The sequence below is a fragment of the Taudactylus pleione genome, unplaced genomic scaffold, assembly GCF_031769625.1.
Source record: "Taudactylus pleione unplaced genomic scaffold, aTauple2 ptg000063l, whole genome shotgun sequence".
Classification (NCBI taxonomy): domain Eukaryota; kingdom Metazoa; phylum Chordata; class Amphibia; order Anura; family Myobatrachidae; genus Taudactylus; species Taudactylus pleione.
In genome coordinates, this window is record NW_028284465.1 from 3,543,861 (window position 1) to 3,558,651 (window position 14,791).

At 47.2% G+C, this 14,791-nt stretch overlaps 1 long non-coding RNA gene across 1 annotated transcript; it reads right to left on the reverse strand.

The window, feature by feature from the left end:
• Positions 1–1,805: 1,805 nt before the first annotated feature.
• LOC148534852 (uncharacterized) lies at positions 1,806–14,685 on the reverse strand. Its single transcript, XR_015876647.1, has 2 exons — positions 14,333–14,685; positions 1,806–2,327 (listed from the first exon to the last, which is right to left on the reverse strand). It is a non-coding gene; the product is annotated as an uncharacterized LOC148534852 (long non-coding RNA).
• Between the last annotated feature and the right edge of the window lie 106 nt (positions 14,686–14,791).

Sequence of the window (14,791 nt, forward strand, 5' to 3'; positions counted from 1 at the left end):
CCTGTGTCGCCCAGAGCTTCCTCACTGCTGCCAGCTGCCAGAAGAACTCTCTTCCCGCCGTGGCCGCTGGAGACTGTGCGTTTCCCACCCCCCGCTGAGACCTGCTACATCCTCGTTCCCTGCTGCAGCCGTTAGGTCCTCCGCTGGATCCTGTGCACCCCCGCTGACCGAGTAGGGCCCCCGCCGCCGCTGCTGTGCGGGAGACCTACTCGCCTAAGCTGTTGCCGGAGACAGCTGGCCCCCCGTCATACCAGCTGCCTCTGTAGGATAACCGCCGCCGCTGCTGTGCTCTCTCCTGGACCCAGCTCACAGAAGGACCGCTCTGGGAGCCGGGAGGGAGCGTCAGGCAGGTAAGTGGACACAGCAGGGAGGGATCTGTTCAGATCCCTCTGTTGTATCGGATGCTGAACGCCACCTCAGAGTGGCGAATAGCATCACTGTCAAGTTCCGAAAAAAATGCTTTATCGGAACTTGATGAATACCACAATTCCCACATCCCCATACTATAGTATGGGGACTGTGGAAATTATCGATGCACAATTGTAACCAGGAGATATCTGTGATATCTCCTGCGTTACATGTTTGATGAATGGGGCTGACACATAATGTCCACAAAATTAGGTGAAAATCTTAATTTTCACCTGCTTTTGTGAAAATTAAGTGATGATGAATAGGCCCCTAAGTGTGTTCATGAATACTAAAATAACGTTAATTATGGAAAATGACCTTAAAAACGTTATTTTAGTGTTGATGAATAGGCCCCTGAGTGATCTGCAGACCCTATATTCTCAAAAATAATATAGAGAGTGGAAACACCCTTATAAAAAGGAAATATTAATCCAGTGTCTACATCTATGATATGGGAGTGAGGGAAAACTTTTAGGGTATGTCACCAGTATGGCGGCCAAGTCAGCCATCTTGGATGCAGCTCTAATTTTTTTAATTGGGAAGGTAGTCATGTGACATATGCAGAATTTCATAAGAAAAACAATGATGTTCTTCATTTTAATGTATCTCTATTCATTTTCGACTGTTAACATAAAGTTTATAGGATATGTTTGAACAGTACTGTCCACCATATTGCAGTGTTAGGGCTGTTCTCTTTTCTTGTTCCTTATGGACCTTGACCAACATGTCTGAGCAGAAGCATCAACAATTAGTTGTTGCAGATGATGATGATCTTGTATCCTCACAGCATAAACACGTTTCTGCAGGTAACCCCACAGAATTCTCAATGGAGGTAAATCTAGGGATCTTCTTGGCCGCTGGACTGGAGATCTATGGCTAATCCACCTTTGTGGAAACTGCACATCAAGATATTCCCTGACAATGAGTCCATAATGAGGTGCGGCACCATCTTGCTGGAAGAAATTAGGATATGACCCATCCTCTGATACTAATGAGGGAAAATCTCTTCATCTGACAACCTTATAATGTGCTGCTGTTAATGTTCCATCAATAAAGAATGGTTACACAATATGGGTACCCCACAAACCACACCATACCAACTGATTTGCAGAGGCTACAACCCTACAGGCCTCCATCCAGTGAAGGTTTGTCTCTGACCAGCACCTGTGGTTCTGTTAGTTTACCTCAACATTGACAAAGAAATCTGCCTCATCACTAAACAATACCTGGTGTGGAAAATTAGGGTTCAGTTGAAGTTGCTGTGTTACCCAGTGTGCAAACTCCACCCGACGGTCTGGGTCATCCCAATGTCTGTATCTTGTCATGAAACAAATAGTTTCCCACAGAAGTGTACTGTAGGGTAAAAAGAAGAAGACTCCTTTTGGGGGGCAAAAATGTGTGGTTAAAACATAACTTTTAATATCTATGAGTTAAAAATATATATCCAGCAACATACCAGGGGTCAGGGATCAATACACATCAATAAACAAAATGAAATCCTATAATTTTACCTGTGCCATACGTATATATGTTTAAACATTCACCCAGAATTTGTTCCTCACCAGAAAACTGAGCGAAAGGAATAATTCATTAAATGATTTGATTTATTGATGTGTATCCCAAACCTTGAACATCTGAGTCTTGTAGGGGTGCCATTTATGTGTAGACAAAATTCTCAAAATGGCCGTACGACTAACTCCACATTCACGAGACAGACGACGAGTGCTACGTTGCGGGATCTTTGATGCCAGCTCAGCAGTTGTTGTTGCTTCATCTGTAACAGTTTTTGGTCGCCCACTTTTTGGTTTATCTGCAACTGATCCGGTGGCCTATTTAGGTGACGTTGGTTGAAATCATCTGCAATAGCATGTGTGCTTCATTCTCCCGATATCAAGACAATCTCAACACCATTAATGGCGCTACCGGCAAAAGAAAATTCAGTTAAAACTTGAAAATAAATAAAATATAAAAAGGTACATTAAAATGAATAACACCATTGTTTTATTTTGTTTTATGAAATTCTGCATTTGTTTAATGTCACATGACTACCTTCCCATTAAAAAATTAGAGTTGCATCCAAGATGGCTGACTTCAAGATGGCCGCCATACTGGTGACATACCCTAAAAAGTTTTCCTCACTCCCATATCATAGCTGTAGACACTGGAGTAGTATTTCCTTTTTATAAGGTTATTTCCACACTTATGGATGACCCTGTACAGGCCGACTTCAACAACATGGCCACCATACTGGTGACATACCCTAAAACGGTTTCCCCAACTCCCATACATCTATGTATATATATATTTATTTCTTTATTTTTTAAAAGCCAAACTGGTCCGGCACCCCAGTATTAATAATAACTGAGCCATGTGCCTCCACAATAAAAACACACAAAGTATACACTGGTGCGGCACTCAGGCCTATAAGAGCAATAAACGACAAGTACAATTTAGAGCTTCAACATTGCATTCATTAGAATTTCCTGATGAAATTCTAAAGAAACGTTGAAGCTCTGAATTGTACTTGTCGTTTATTGCTCTTATAGGCCTGAGTGCCGCACCAGTGGATATTTTATATATATATACAGTCAGGTGCATAAATATTGGGACATTGACAGAATTTTCATATTTTGGCCTCTATTCACCACCACAATGGCTTTGAAATGAAACAAACAAGATGTGCTTTGCCTGCAGACTTTCAGATTTAATTTGAGGGTAATTACATCCAAATCAGGTGAACGGTGTAGGAATTACAACGGTTTCTATATGTGCCTCCCACTTTTTAAGGGGCCAAAAGTAATGGGACAAACTAAACAATCCTAAATCTAACTTTCACTTTTTAATACTTTGTTGCAAATCCTTTGCAGGCAATTACAGCCTGAAGTCTGGAACGCATAGACATCACCAGACGCTGGGTTTCATCCCTAGTGATGTTCTGCCAGGCCTCTACTGCAAATGTCTTCAGTTCCTGCTTGTTCTGGGGCATTTTCCCTTCAGTTTTGTCTTCAACAAGTGAAATGCATGCTCAATCGGATTCAGGTCAGGGGATTGACTTGGCCATTGCATAACATTCCATTTTTTAGCCTTAAAAAACTCTTTGGTTGCTTTTGCAGTATGCTTCGGGTCATTGTCCATCTGCACTGTGAAGCGACGTCCAATGAGTTCTGAAGCATTCGACTGAATATGAGCATATAATATTGCCCGAAACACTTCAGAATTCATTATGATGCTTTTGTCAGCAGTCACATCATCAATAAATAAAAGGGAACCAGTTCCATTGGCAGCCATACATGCCAACGCCATGACACTACCACCACCATGCTTCACTGATGAGGTGCTATGCTTTGGATCATGAGCAGTTCCTTTCCTTCTCCATACTCTTCTCTTCCTATCACTCTGGTACAAGTTGATCTTTGTCTCATCTGTCCATAGGATTTTGTTCCAGAACTGTAATGGCTTTTTTAGATGTTGTTTGGCAAACTCTAATCTGGTCTTCCTGGTTTTGTGGCTCACCAATGGTTTACATCTTGTGGCAAACCCTCTATATTCACTCTTGTGAAGTCTTCTCTTGATTGTTGACTTTGACACATATACACCTACCTCCTGGAGAGGAGTGTTCTTGATTTGGCCAACTGTTGTGAAGGGGTTTTTCTTCACCAGGGAAATAATTCTTCTGTCATTCACCACAGTTGTTTTCTGTGGTCTTCCGGTTCTTTTGGTGTTGCTGAGCTCCCCGGTGCGTTCTTTCTTTTTAAGAATGTTCCAAACAGTTGATTTGGCCACACCTAATGCTTTTGCGATCTCTCTGATGGGTTTGTTTTGATTTTTCAGCCTAACGATGACTTGCTTCACTGATAGTGACAGCTCTTTGGATCTCATATTGAGAGTCAACAGCAACTGATTCCAAATGCAAATGTCACACCTAGAATCAACTCCAGACCTTTTACCTGCTTAATTGATAATGAAATAACGAGGGAATAGCCCACACCTGTCCACGAAATAGCTTTTGAGTTGATAGTCCCATTACTTTTGGCCCCTTAAAAAGTGGGAGGCACATATAGAAACCGTTGTAATTCCTACACCGTTCACCTGATTTGGATGTAATTACCTCAAATTAAATCTGAAAGTCTGCAGTTAAAGCACATCTTGTTTGTTTCATTTCAAAGCCATTGTGGTGGTGAATAGAGGCCAAAATATGAAAATTCTGTCAATGCCCCAATAATTATGCACCTGACTGTATATATATATATATATATATATATATATACATATATATATATAAATATATACAAATCTGTGACCCAGCACTCAAGACCCACCTCGGGGTAACTGTCTCCGGTGCTTCCCAGGACGACAGCACCCCCAACAGATATACAACCAACGACAGGCAGCACTCGGAGGCTTTGGCATCAAAGAAAAAGACTGTTTTATTCTACATTTCGGGGAACGTATCCCCGCCCTCAGGATTCATATATATATATATATATATATATATTTATATATATATATAGCTTCTCTTCTATTCTTTTTTCCCCTTTAGAAAGCTGAAGATTTCAGTCACTGTCCACTCAAAGAGCAAAACAGACAAGTCCCATTATCCCTCCATGCCTGGGGCCGTAAAACTCCAACCTTGTCTCTACAAGTCTTTAGGCTTCCTTTGCCACAAAGCTGGTAAGTAACCTTTTCCCCCAGGGGCACCAGAGGATGGAGTAAAATGTGCCATTAATAGATTCCACTGTTGTTTTTCTATACATTCTATTGTGGGATGTGTAACAATGAAAATAATCGAAGCGCAGTCAGACATGAGAGTTCGTATAGATGGAGCCATTTTATTGAGTTAATGGCTCAGAAAGTTACTATAAATACGAGACTAGAGCAATAAGCTCTGACCATCTCTAGCATGTATTCTGTTGTGAAACCTTAAAAAATTGTACATGCAGCAATATAAAACCTGGTATAAGTGATTTGTAGGCATATTCCATATAATATATTCATTTGATTACAAAATATATTTAATTGTGGATTTACAAATTATTTTATAAATTATATTATTATTATTATTATTATCCTTTATTTGTATGGCGCCACAAGTGTTCCGCAGCACCTTACATAGTACATAGAACTAACAAGTGAACAAGAAACAAGTAACTTACAGTACATTACAGGGCAGGACAGGGACACGATTTATATACATTGCTGCAATAGCAATTACAGCCCTCACAATAAGCAGCAGGGAGTTGGCAGAGACATGTTAGGTGCCCTAATGGGGAGTAAAGAGTAGAAGAAAATGTAAAGAGAAGCACATGAGGGAAGAGGTCGCTGCTCATGAGAGCTTACATTCTAAGGGGAGGGGCAGATAGACAGGCGTGACACAGTAGGGGAGGGCAGACAGACAGGCGTGACACAGAAGGGGAGGGGCAGACAGACAGGCGTGATACAGAAGGGGAGGGGCAGACAGACATGCGTGACACAGAAGGGGAGGGGCAGACAGACAGGCGTGACACAGAAGGGGAGGGGCAGACAGACAGGCGTGACACAGAAGGGGAGGGGCAGACAGACAGGCGTGACACAGAAGGGGAGGGCAGACAGACAGGCGTGACACAGAAGGGGAAGATAGGGAGGAAAGAGCATGAGGTGGGTTAGGATGAGTGCTGGAAGGCTATGATGAAGTAGTGGGTCTTGAGAGCCTGTTTGAAGATTTGTAGTGAGGTGGAGAGTCTGAGAGGGAGAGAGTTCCAGACGTAAGGAGCAGCACGGGTAAAATCTTGGAGGCGGGAGTGGATATAATGAATACTTATTATTAGTCCTTGTACCTGTCAGAACTCGCCCCTGTCTGGCTCATCTCAGGTCTCAGGCTTTTTACCGCCCTGTTTTCTTCCTCTCAGTGTATAAGTGCAGGAGGTGGAATATAGCTGTTTTCTCCTGGGCAGCACCACTGCATGTGTGTCAGTGGAACTTGGAATGTTATAATGCAAATAAAGTATTTGTGCATCACATACTGCTATGAGCATTATTAGGACCTTATATTGATGAATAATGAACATGTTGTGTTATTGCTGTCTGTAATAGTTAACCCTACTGTGGGTAACAGTCCCCCTTATTATATAGCTGCTTGGCACCGATCAGTGAATAATATCTATACTGCAGGTCTAAATGCTTTGCACAGGATGCATATGACACATGTAATGATGTTGGAGTGTTTGTATTTAGGTATTGCATTAGAGAACAGTGCCCTTGCATCCCCAGTGTATATGTTTTTTCATGTGTTCTTCCCCCTCTTCCTCTGAAATGGTGTGCCTGAGAGCACTCTAGAGCAGTGGTTCCCAAACTGTGCGCCGTGGCTCCCTGGGGTGCCTCAGGACACTTGCAGGGGTGCCTCAGGTTGGTGGTCCAGCACCAAATCAAAGTCTTTATGGTCAATGTAATGTAAATCATACTTGCCGACAATCTGGCTGCCTCTTCTGGGAGGAGGCAGCCAGCTCGGCACAGCAGTGGGGAAGAAAGGGGGCGTGAGCCATTTTTGGGGGCGGAACAGGGGGCGTGGTCGCATGATCGTGTCATTGCGGTCCCACCCCTGCTACACAACGCATATATTATCGACGTTGTGTAGCCGTGGGCGGGGCCAGGATGATGCGATTCAGCACGAATCGTGTCATCAGCTTCCCTGACCCAGCCACTTTGACCAGGTAAGTGGTGACGCCGGCGCGTGGGGGGTAGCGGACGCAAGCGGGGTGTGTGGGTGGGCTGCGCTGGCCGGGATGCTTGCCCCTCTCCCGGGGGGTCGGGAGCGACACCAGATTTTCGGGAGGCTCCCGACCATTTCGGGAGGGTAGGCAAGTATGATGTAAATATATGCACAAACAGAAGCTTAACCCTATCCCCATCACATAACTGAGCCTAAGGATGACAGATAAGCACAATATACTTCACTTTATTACTGTAATACATATTTTTCTGAATCTCTCAATAACAAACGTTTGGCTTAGGGGTGCCATGATAACAATGCTGATACTCTAGGGCGCCGTGATTCCAAATAGTTTGGGAACCACTGCACTAGAGTCTAGACCTAGCCAGGTGACTGTGTGTACTGCTGGGTTACTTACAGGAAGTCCCAAAGCTGATGCCCCCCTCTCTGAGCTACAGACAGGAAGCTATAATCAGCTGAAAGGCCTCTGACATCACAAATGATGACAAGGGGTTAACAGGGACTCTGGGCCTGATTCAGACCCGCACGCGAGCGCTGAGCGATCGCAAGCTGGTCGATGGTGCCCAAGTGCACATGCGCATGACGGAGGCGGCTCCGTCGTGCGCATGCGCGAGACCTGAATAATGACGGCCAAACCATCGTTAAGGGTCTTGCACCATAGGGGGCGTGCTGTCGATGGTGATTGACAGCACGCCCCCTTTGGTGGGCGTGCCGGGGGCGTGGCTGCCCAGACGGAAGCATTCCCATGGGAACGCCTACCGTCTGGGGCCGGCCCCACTGACATCACTAGTGATGTCAGTGGGAGTGCTTTTGGCTCTGATAGAGCCAAAAGCACTCCTGGGCTTGCGGCAGCGAGACCCTACCGCAGGGCCTCGTCGCAAGCCCGATGGTTGCAATGGTCTTGACCATCGCGACCATCATTTTGGCCGCTCGCTATAGCTGTGGGTGGTCACCCACAGCTATGCGAGCGGCCGGGAGGCCACTCCAAAAAGGAGCAGGGACGGCCCTGATTCAGAGCGAGCGGTCTGTCAGAGCGTCCGGCTCTGAATCAGGGCCACTGTCTATAGCCCTAGGGGAGCCATCCTTCTTATCAACATGATTAAGTGGGCTTTGATCTAGTGTGACCTTTACTAGACTGCTCAGCACCTGAAATCCACAGGGGGGACTCCCCCCACAGGGGGGAGTGAGGAACAACAGACTCACTAACTGCTCTGCAGCCAGCCCCTGCATTTAAACCACCCAATGCCAGGACTCAGAGCTGTCACCTAATCGTGGGAAAATGGCAAACTAAGGGTTTTTCAAGAGAGTTCTGAGTGGAGTGGAGTTCCTAGCCTGAGTGGCAGGACATAGGCAGGGCTGGGTACAGGAGTCAGGAGATCCTGCCAGCCTGCCATTCAAGGAGCTTGCTCTGTGGAGAAGGTCCTGCGAAGTATATGCAGCAAACGCATATATGTTCCCTCAGGAGCTGTCCCAGATCTGCGGCTGGTGTGGTGGCTGGAGCCAGGTGACTGGTTGGTGTGCCCTAGGAATATCAGGCCAAGCGGACGGGATCAGCAAGTCATGGATGACGGAGCCTTTTCCCTGAGAAGCATGGAGTCACACAGCAGCCTCCTCAGGCGTAGCTTTTTATCCTCTACAAGTACACTAATACACTTTAAAAAATAATTAATTTTCTCGTTGCAGCCCATCCAACCTCAGGTCGGCTATAGATGTTCGACAGTTACAATGTCAAAAATTCATTATGTGAATCTGAGAATGTCGACATGGTCGTAATGTCGGCATTGAACATGCCAACAGGTCGGCATTGGCCATGTCGACACCCAACATGTTGACGCAGGTGCTGTGCTAAAAATGTCAACATCGTGGTACATGTATTCTTCTTATTCTGTATCAAACCCTAATGCTAACCCGAACCCTTACCATAACGGTAACTCCAATCCTAATGCTAACCCAGGGCTGGCCCTAGCCCAAATTTTTTGGTAAGCGAGTATTTTTTTGGCGCCCCCCCTATGCAGTGCCCCTTTTACAGTGCCCCTGGTAGTGGTCCCCCCAGTGCAGTGCCCCTTGTGCCCCCAGTAGTAAGCCCCTTATATAGTGCCTCAGTAGTACTCCCCCCCATGCAGTGCCACCAGTAGTGGTACCTCCCTATGCAGTGCCCATTATATAGTGCCCCTAGTAATAGTCCCTCCTCTTGTAGTGCACCCAGTAGTAGCCCCCCTTGTAGTGCCCCCAGTAGTATTCCCCCTTGTAGTGCCCCCAGTAGTATTCCCTCCTTGTAGTACCCCCAGTAGTATTTCCCCCTCCCTTGTAGTGCCCCCAGTAGTATTCCCCCCTTGTAGTGCCCCCAGTAGTATTCCTCCCCTTGTAGTGCCCCCAGTAGTATTCCCCACTTGTAGTGCTCCCAGTATTATTTCCCCCCCTTGTAGTGCCCCCAGTAGTATTTCCCCCCCTTGTAGTGCCCCCAGTAGTAGTCCCCCCCTGTAGTGCTCCCAGTAGTTCCCCTACTTGTAGTGCTCCCAGTAGTATTTCCCCCCCTTGTAGTGCCCCCGGTAGTAATCCGCCCCCCCGCAGTAGAGACATAATAAAAAAATAAAAAAAAAACACTTACCTGACACCCGCTCCTGGTCCCGCCGCCGAGATCAGCTCCTCCGTCCGCCGCTTTGCATTATGGGAGTGACGCATCATGGGAGTGAAGATGTCCGGCTCTGGCAGTGGGAGCAGCAGCCGATGAGTCTGTCTGACTCTCATCAGCTGCTAAAGCAAACACACAGCTGCCGGCGCCGGCGACTGTGTGTTTGTGCTGTGTAGCGCTGACCGAACTCCGTCCGGTCAGCGATACACAGGCGGTGCAGCTGTGTCACAGAGACACAGTCTGCACCGCGGCCCGCATGGTGCCCTTCACTATGTGGCGCCTTACGCAGCTGCGTACCATGCGTAACGGGAGAACCGGCCCTGTGCTAACCCGAACCCTTACCATAACAGCAACTCTAATCCTAATGCAGACACATAGAGACACAAACGTAGACACACACACAGACACACACACAGACACACACATAGGCACAAACGTAGATACACACAGACACACACATAGGCACAAATGTAGACACACACACAGACAAACACACAGACACACAGACACAAACGTAGACACACACAGACACACACAAACGTAGACACACACACAGACACACACACAGACACACACACAGACACACACACAGACACAAACGTAGACACACAAACAACCTTCAATGCTCACGGATCCTGCGGATTTCAGCATATAGTGCATGCACCAAATAAAGGGAACAGCTTCTGAGCATGTGCCAGCAGGGCCGTAGCTAGGGTACTGCGGCCGGTGCCATCGCACAGGGCACCACAGGTCAGGGGGCGCTGTTTGGGCCTGTCACATTTCTGTTTATTATCATTCTTGCTTGTAGCTTCCTCTTATTTCATCCCCAGCATCTCCTGGCCTCTCCTATCTCTTCCCTGGCACTTCCTCATGAAGCCATGGCCCTTTTTTGGGTGCATTATGTCCTTGTGAAAAATGAGCGGGGCGCCAATGCTCTTTCTGGCACAGGGCACCAAAAAGTCTAGTTACGGCTCTGTGTGCCAGATCAGGTATCCGCCCACGGGCAGAGCTCGCTAGTGTGTACGGATTGATCTATCAAGCAACGGACCACAATGCCTGGGCATTTCTCTGCGGTGAGAACTCTTCCGTCTCATGGGAGTGGCATGTTCGATGATAGAGTGCGGACGGAGCTGGGATGCCATATACAGTTACTAATAATAACAACAACTGCAGCTGCGGACGTAAGAACAGTGGGGGTCATTCAGAGCCGGACGCTCTTTGTGAGCGCTCGCTCTGAATCAAGGCGACCTGTTTTTTTTTTAACCCAGCCTCCAGGCCGCTCGCTAAGCTGTGGGTGACCACCCACAGTTTTTGCGAGCAGCCAAGTGATGGTCACGATGGTTGCGACCATCAGGCTTGCGACGAGACCCTTGCGGTATGGTCTCATTCCCAAAGCCCCAGTGACCTTCCTGCTCTAATAGAGCCAGAAGCTCAACTACTGACATCACTAGTGATGTCAGTAGGGCCACCCTCAAACAGCAGGCGTTCCTTCGGGAACACCTCCGTTTGACCAGCCACCCCCCCTCCCCACCTACAAAACGGCGCAAGCTGTCAATCAACATCGACAGCTGCCCCGTTTGTAGCGAGCCCCGGAGCGAGTGAATTTCTCGCTCGCTCCAGGGCTTGCGCACGCGCATTGCGCATGCCGCGCGTGCACAGTGCCCCACCATCGACCCGCTTGCGAGTGGGTCTGAATGGGGCTCATTGGGCGGGAGAGGGTGCCACATGCAGGCGCACAGATTTTTAGCGTACACCAGTGGTTCCCAAACTGTGCACCGTGGCTCCCTGGGGTGCCTCGGGACACTTGCAGGGGTGCCTCCGCTTGGTGGTCCAGCACCAAATCAAATTATTTATGGTCAATGTAATGTAAATATAGGACAAACAGAAGAGGAATCCTGTCCAACACCACATAACTGACCCTAAGGATGACAGGTCAGCACAATACACTTCACTTTATTACTTTACTATATTTTTTTCTGAATTTCTCAATAACAAATTTTTGGCTTAGGGGTGCCGTGAGAACAATGCTGATACTCCGGGGGTGCTGTGATTCAAAAACGTTTGGGAACCGCTGTCGTACACTTATGGTTCTATCACATTAGCATAGAACAGTATGCAGGCTGCCGCTGCTGAACGGAACAGCGGCCATGGTTGCGCCAACTGAGGCCCACACTGTCTGGAACATCGGAGGAGGCCTGGGCGAAGCCATCAGCATATTTACAGAGAGAGCACACAAGCTGCAATCCAGAGCTGCAGGGAAATTCCCTGCACTGTCTATGAATCATGGATTATTTCAATCTAACATCATTTAATCATTCTGTACATAGCAGAGTATTCGAGTAGCACAAGGAACACAACTGTGAAATAATGATAACGATAGTTATATAGGGTCTATTTACTAAGCAGTGTTATGAGACAGAGTGAAAAGTGATAAGGTGCCAGCCAATCAGCTCCCAACTGTCATCTCACAGGCTGTGTTTGAAAGATGACAGTTAGGAGCTGATTGGCTGGCACCTTATCTCTTTTCACTCTGTCTCCTAACATTGCTTAGTAAATAGACCCGATAATCACATATACGATGGTGGAATATACCCACTACCTCTGTACATGGTTTTTAAAGTACTGCTTGGCATGCGAACACAGTAAAGGAATATTCCATGTAATAGCCACTAGAGGGAGACTGTTGCTGCACAGTAAGTTTAGGTTACAGGATTTCTGAGCAGCGCTGCAACCAGTAGTGTGTGTGACGGAACATGCAGGTCGTTTGCAAATTGTTCAGACTGAAAGATAAAATTTCAAGGGAAAATCGGTTAGAGATTGGACAGGGAGTAGATCGTCTAGTGCAGTGATTTTCAACCTTTTTTAACTCGCGGCACACTACACAAGATTTTAAAATTGCCAAGGCACACTATCCGGCGATGCGGTGTGCGCGGACTATGAAAAAACACACTACATTAGTTCCCACAGGAACAAAACACACTACATTGGCCCCCACAAGAATAAAAAACACACTACATAGGCCCCTCACAAGAATAAAACAATCCCATTGGCTGGTCTAACAGAAAAAAAAAACCACATTGCTCCCCACAGAAAAAACAACCATACCACATTGCGCCCCACAGAATTGCTCCCCACAGAAAAAGAAACCTATGGCTGGCCCCACAGAAACAAAAAACAAAACAAAACACATTGTTCCCCACTAAATAGGCAAATATGTGGTTGGATAACATATGGCTGGTTCTCACTAAAAAAAACGACATGACTGGTTCCCACGAAAAAATAAACTATGGCTGGTACCCACGAAGAAAAAAATGTCTGGTCCCCACAAAACCCACATTTCTTCCCCCCTTGTCACTCACACTGCAGCAGGATCGCGTGCGGGCGGGCTTCCAGGCAGGCTGCAGAGCCTGCCTGGACAGAGTGCGGGCTGGCTGATTGGCGCAGGGCGTTGGCTGGCAGAGCGGGCGGGAGGGCAGTGGACAATGCGGCGTGCGTGAACTGTGATGTCATGCCGCCGCATCTTTGCAGGTCACTACCCGGTCGCGCCTGAGTCTCCCAGAGGAGCTCAGCGGCCCGGGATGCTGAAGTACAGTAAAATGTGCCCGGTGGCTCTGACAGCCCCGCGGCACACTTCACAACTGGCCACGGCACACTAGTGTGTGCGGCACACCGGTTGAAAACCGCTGGTCTACTGGATGTGCCCCATAAGAAATATCAATTGCGGTAAGTCAGTGTCGGGCAACCTGTGGTTCACCAGCTGTGGTAGAACAACAAGTCCCCGCATGCTGAGAAATAGTGCACTTTACTAACAATTGTAGCATTAGATTTGCTTAAAAGAAGCAGAAGAGCGCTTGGAATAATGTTATATATTATTTATATTGCTAATAATCATGGTGTCTCACGCTTTCATATAGTGTATTGTATCGTGCTTACTCACTAGAATACAGCTATTCTAATATACTCATATATATATTTACAGCACCCTATAAATAATGCAACAGTAATGCTAACAGCCAGTTCCTCCTGACAGGATAAATACAATATCATTAGTGAATACTTTGCATTATTTAACCCTTCAATTACCCCTGCTCCCCAGTGCCACCCACCCCTGCAAGCCTGCTGTCCTCTCCAACACTTTTTTTTCTTTAATTAAAACTTTCAGGAAATGCTGGGACTTGTAGTTCTACAACAGCTGGGGAGCCTTGGCTTGCCTTCATCTACAGTATCGGTTGCAGGAGGATTATTATATGTATTCTGCTGGTGTAGCCCATCCCTCCTCTGTGAGAGCTGCTGCATGCAGTGAGAACATACATACAGTGTATAGAGAGCATATAAATGACTTCTCTATTTGTAACTGACCGGCAGCTACAGGCAAAGAACAGTAACGGCATGTGGGGTCCCTGTGAGGCCACTGCCTGCTCCCCTCTGTGAGTACAACTTACGGGTAAGACCAGTCAGCTCATCCCTCTGACTTGCAGCCTCCCTCCCCCACATCCCCCTTATTCTCAGCTCTCTGTTCCTGTTTCTCCTTCTCAGACTCTCTTTAGTCTGACTCACCCACTCACCCTCACCCCTCACAATCTTACACGAGAGAGAGAGACCCCATCAAGTCCTCATCCTTGCAGTTCACTGGCACTGTTGACCCCATCCTGAGCCCCAGGATAATTAGCAAGGAGGAGGGCAGGATTGAAGTGAAGCAACCCTGCTGGTTGCAGGCAGGTGGAGGGGAGCTCTCCTGTGGAGTGGTCTTTGCTGGGAACCTTTTGGCACAATACCACAATGCACTGAGATGCTGCTGGTGACGTCCAGATTACTTCACTGCTCCTGTGCTGTGTCCCTGCAGCGCTTGGGTCAGTGCTGGACCCCATTTCCCACAAGTCCTTTGATGGGTCCTACAAGAGTCCACGCTGCCTCCCTCTCTGCCCCAGTTCCACTGATAAGAGTTCTCGGGAGGTAATTTGGTGGCCACAGGTCTTCCTGTGCCTCTGCTGCTCCCCTTGCCCTCCCCCTTTGGAGAGGAGAGAGCCTTATATGGCCGGGGCTGG